The sequence below is a fragment of the Microtus ochrogaster genome, chromosome 18 (genome assembly GCF_000317375.1).
Source record: "Microtus ochrogaster isolate Prairie Vole_2 chromosome 18, MicOch1.0, whole genome shotgun sequence".
Taxonomy (NCBI): domain Eukaryota; kingdom Metazoa; phylum Chordata; class Mammalia; order Rodentia; family Cricetidae; genus Microtus; species Microtus ochrogaster.
This window is the reverse complement of record NC_022020.1, coordinates 67,486,723-67,492,337: the sequence shown is the minus strand read 5'-3', so window position 1 is coordinate 67,492,337 and position 5,615 is coordinate 67,486,723. Positions and strand designations below refer to the sequence as shown.

Genomic DNA, 5,615 nt, shown 5'->3' with positions numbered 1-5,615 from the left:
GCCCGCGCCATCGCCAGCCCCGCGCTCCGGTCGCCGCTCCGCAGCTCTAGGGGCGGAGAGGGGGAGGGGCGGCGGGAGGGGAAACTGGCCTCTAGGCACAGCGTCCCGGTGCTGCGTGGGGATCCGCTCCCGGCTTCTGCGACCTACCCACCCTGGCCACCTTTCCACTTTCTTCTACTCTTTTCTTCCCCAAGACTAAGCCTCTCGCTTCTCTGGATGGCCTTACTTCTTCCCTCTTTCCTAGACTGCCGCCCCCTGTCTAGCCGCAACACTTGCCCCTCCCCAGGACCCCACTGGACCCATTCACCCTCTTGGCTGCTGCACTCTGCCCATCCCCATCCTCTCCACCTAGTCTGACCTGAGCTTAGGATCCCTCCCGGCTTCCGGGAGAGAGGTTTCAAGGTGTGGGGAGAAGAAATGGGGACAGTGAGGGACCACGGTCAGCAATACCCAGACTGCACCAGACTTGAGGACTTCGCCAAGGAAAGAGGGACGAGCTGTCAGCGTTAACACAGCCTGGAGAGGTTCGCCAAAGCGTTTTCACCAGCTAGAGTCTGTGTTGTATGCGCCCTTGGTATATGCGTGAAACCCTGCTCTCCAGACCTTTCTCCAGCAAAAAGAGAGTGCACGGTGGGTGGCGTGCCCGGTGTCCTGCCGGGTATTGTCAGCCTTGAAGGGCTCTGGAAAAGCTGGGGCCTCTTGCCCGGGCATTCATCAGACAAAAGCACTTACCGCGGGATTCTGGAAGCCCCATCCAGAGGCCCTCCTGCTGCCCTGTGCCCTAACTTCTCAGGCTGTTTCTCAACCTGATTTAAACATTCTCTAAGGACCTCTAGAGAACTAGTGTCCCAGCTTACTCTATTCTGAAAGTCTCTAGTTAAACTTGGTTTTGTGGCTGGTTCTGGGGTAGCTGCCTCCCAGAATTTTAAAACAACGTGAATTCGGCTTTAAGATGCACTTGGGATATACCACAAATAAGTGTTCCCTGAATACAGCAGACTCTGGAGGTTTGGGGGAGCACCCAGTCAATCACAACATCCTTTCACAAGCTCCCTCCAAGGGAACCCTAACCTTTTGCTTCCCCAGCACACGTGTGGCTGTGTGAGAATGGTCTCAGAGGCAGTGGTGTGGAAAGGTCTCCTCTCCCAGTGATTCCGGAGCACGGGAACAAAAGAGTACCGGCTTCAGCCCCTCCGCTAGGGAAGGAACGAGAATAGGAAGGAGACTGAGGTTAAACGGTGGGGTGTGTGGAATGCCACCCTCAGGAAGATGTGGAGGAGGATGGGGAACTTTGGAGCAGGCCATGTAGTGAGGACCCCCCACCTCCTGCCACAAAGAAAAAGCAGCAAAAAGGTATCACCCCTTTCTTAGGAGGAGGACAGATTGTAAGACTCAGAAAGTTTCCAAAACTTACAAGACTCAGGAGGCACCTCCCTGCGACCACATCACCAGCAAACAGTTGTTGGGACAGAGGAGACAAAGACACCATTCTTAAAAGTAAACTTTTTTTTTTGAGATTTTATCTTTTCCCCCTTCTCTTTCCTCTCTCCAAACCCTTTCATATACCCTTCCTCACTCTCTTTCAGATTCACGGTCTCCTTTATCGTTAATTGTTGTTACGTGTGTGTGTGTGTGTGTGTGTGTGTGTGTGTGTGTGTGTGTGTGTAAACACATATATTCTTAAATACCCTGCTATTTTGTATAGTTATTTTGTATGTATGTTTTCAGGGCTGACCATTTCATATTGGGTAACCAACTGGTGTGCTCTTTCTTGGGGAAGCCAATTCTCCCAATCTTCTCTCTCTCTCTCTCTCCCTCTCTCTCTCTCTCTCTTTGGATTTTTGAGACAGGGTTTCTCCGTAGCTTTTGGTTTCTGTCCTGGAACTAGCTCTTATAGACCAGGCTGGCCTCGAACTCACAGAGATCGCCTGCCTCTGCCTCCCGAGTGCTGGGATTAAAGGCGTGCGCCACCACCGCCCTGCTCTTTTTTCTCTTTTTAAACTAAGGAATAAGAACTATGAGGAATGTAGGCCGGGTGTGGTGGTGCACACCTTTAATCCCAACACTCAGGAGGCAAAAAACAGGCAAATCTTTGTGAGTTCAAGGCCTGCCTGGTCTACACAGCAAGCCAAGACAATCAAGGCTACATAGTGAAAATCGTCTCAAAAAACAAAAACAGACAAACTTATGGAGAATAGGAAGCAAACCTTGATATTAAAATTAATATTAGGATTAAGTTTTACTTTGTGACTTTTAAAATATATTACTATGTTTTAGCATTTTTGAAGTATATAAAACAAAAAAATGTAACTCCACAATAAAGGGATCCATTTAACATTTAACATTGTTTGAACGCAGAGATTAGAACGCTCTTTAGAGCCTTCGACTGATGGCTCTACACAGAACTGCCATACTGTTGTGCACTTTGTACGCTGCACAAAGCCAGGAACGATGAGGTCGAGCAGTGTTCATTTCACTGTGCCCTTTTCCTGGGAGGGTAGATTCTCTATAACCCAAAATAACTGGTACACCTGATGAGGGCAGGGAATGGATCTCTATGGGTTAAAAAAAAAAAAAAGTACAATCTAGGCAGTACGATGGGGGTGCATATCAACTTGATTTAAGCAGGTTGGAATCTAAGCTGCTTTCCCCACTCCCTTATCATAGAGTAAACACGGAGTCATAATATTGAGAAATGGAACAGTGATTCTTCCCATCACACAGCAAATTTCCTTACGCAGATCTTCATGAAGTTGTTTTCCTTTGCCTTGAAGGCAATGTAGGTTTAGCTCCCTATCACAGAGTCCAAAGTTCTCTGAGCAGACAAGACACCCCCAGATTTTAGAGTTCAGTGATCATGGCCTGCACCCGAGTCTTTACCATTTTGCTGTGTTCATGACTGTGACAAATACTGGAGAAGAACAATTAAGAGAAGGAAGGACTTCCGGTCCGTGGTTTCGGAGACGTGGGTCCACGGCAGTCTGGCTCTATGGCTCCACAAGGCAGGCTATTACAGTACCTAGTGGCTGTTCAGTAATGGCCGTCAAGAAACAGAAGCCAGAGGGGAAGTGGGGCAATAGAGATTAATCCCCGGTGGCCTGCTTCTTCCAATCAGCCCCACATCCTACTTCCTATCACCTTCTGATGCCTCCATCAGAACACCAATCAGTCAATGGATTAGCCCATGACCTAATCACTCCTCAGTGATTAGAACTATCAGCTCGGGACCAAACCTTCCATACGTGAGCCTTTGGGGGATACCTCATACCCAAGCCGTGCTCCCTGACGCTCAGCACAAAGAAGGCCTCCTGCTGCTGAGATCCTCTGTTTCTGTGGGACATCCATGGTACTGCCTTGGCATTGCATGGTCGCTGAACTGGAAATCCTCAGTGGTGGGGCCGAATCTTACCGTGTTCTATAGTCCTCATTGTGGTAGCCAATGCAAAATTCTCTCTGACGTGCCTGATGCATCAGAGAGTAGACTAGGGAGCTAGCGTTTCCTCCTGAAGATCAGAAAGCTGTAAACCCCCTGAAGAATTTTTCTTGACAAACTGCTCCTAACACATAAATATTTCTGTCTGATTTCTGCAGGCTATGTTGAACAGTGCAGACACATTGCAGGATAGGGAATACGTTTGAACATATCTTTTGGGCTCTGAACTTGTCCCTGGACAGCTGAGCTTGTCACTCAGGACAGGATATGGATATATTGCTTATAAGCTGTTACTGGAATAAACTGTAATTCTACAATTTCCTGGACACGTTAAGCTATTAATTCTCATTCTGCTAAATTTTATGAACTCACAAACACTCCTAAAATGTTCTTGACAACAAGAACTCTGGTTTGCAACTACAAAGTGTTCTATTTAATTTTATTCATTAGCTCTTTCATTGCCACTGAAGACCCAGATGCACAGACTGAGGAAGTAGTACTACCCCACGCTGGTCCTCTGGTCTCTGTATGATTGTCAACAGAAAGAGCACCACTAGAAGCCCATTTGCTCACTGCCCAGCTCAATATTCTCAATATATGATACACACACACACACACACACACACACACGCACACGCACACACACACACACACGTATATTGCTGTTGAAGTGAGCATGGATAATGCTCTGAACAATCCACCTTTCACCTGTATGGTAAAGACATTGTTGCAAATCAATGCAAAGGAGGAACCCTCATACACTGAGCTTGGGGTACCTGCTAGTCTACCCACTGTGGAACTCCACACGGAGGTTTCTCAGCAAACTAAAACTGGATCTACTGTATTACCCAACTTTGCCACTCCTGGGCATTTCTTTGAAGGACTCCAAGTTAACACATGGCAGAACTAGTGTCAGAGGCTTCAGTCTGTGGTCCCTGGCTGTGGTTTGGCTCATTCCATATGGCCAGGAGGCAGAGAGAGAAAGGAAGAACTGGGGACCAAGCGTACCTTTCAGGACCACACCCCTAGTGATTTTACTTCTGCAGTCTAGACCCTATATCTTGTTTTCTACCATTTCCAAATCATGCTTTCAAATTATGGCTCCGTTATTGGATCTCTGGCCCAATCAATCCATTGATTAGGTCAGAGCCCTTGGGGTCCAGTCATTTGCAAAATGTCCCACCAGTGAAGCAAGCACACGAGTTCTAGGCATATTATCTAAACAATCACACTCCATCCATATCATTGCTGTCTACATAGGTATCGTGCCCCAGGCTAAGAACAGTTTCGACAGTTGCCATTTTTTACCAGACGTTTGAAAGAATTTGGATAGAACACGATTTTAAGTTACGCTAAGTTTGCTCTGAGCTCTTTGTTATAGCAGCAGTGGCTACCACAAACACATGGTGTGAGTTTCTGGCCACCTTGAAGGGAGTGAGAAGGCCCGGTTTTCTCATCATCAGCTAATAATACTGTTACACCCCAGGTACAGCCCGGGCACTAGAAACATTAGTGACATCGTCATTTGGGGATTACTTTTCCAAATTCTTGCTTTGCTTTCCTTTAAGTGAAATGGACCCAGTTTTCAAAAATGAGACTTTTGTTTGATAGTCCATGGCTCGGTGAGGTTCCAAGCTCTGGAGGCTGAGAGATTGGTATACGAAGGGACAAATTTCCAGAAGACGAGAGGACTGGGGAGATGTGGCCAAGGAAAGGGGAGTCTAGTGCCCCCCAATACCCGGGTGCAGTGACTGCAGTGACTGAGAGCATAGCCAGGCTTGGCGTCGGACTGTTCTTTGACATACAGCCGATAACACCAACAACACCGGAAGTAACCTAAATGCGCACAGTAGGGATTAAATAAACCTTAGTCATCCATCTCCCTAAAGATACGGCATAAAAATTATGGCAGAGTATGTTTCTAGGAAAATATTACAAGAGAAAACTGTCCTTTCTATTTTTTCTGTGCCCAAGTTTCCTGGAAAAATCAATTGTTCACTGGCCACCCCGGTGTTGTCCACTCTATAAATGTGAGGTGGACTTGTGACAAGCCCTTAGGGCGTCACATCTCCCAACCACATGACTGGCCAAGGCGGGCTCAGCACAAGACACCAGTCAGAGTCAGGGAGAGGCTAGCCTCAAGCTTTGTGGGACTGTTGGACATGTGGGTGGCTGCATGTGT

At 47.4% G+C, this 5,615-nt stretch overlaps 1 protein-coding gene across 1 annotated transcript in view; it reads right to left on the bottom strand.

Moving 5' to 3' along the window:
* Window positions 1-5,615, bottom strand: part of Dipk1c (divergent protein kinase domain 1C) — a 41,800-nt gene that overhangs the window by 20,951 nt on the left and 15,234 nt on the right. The gene's annotated exons all lie outside the window — the stretch shown is intronic.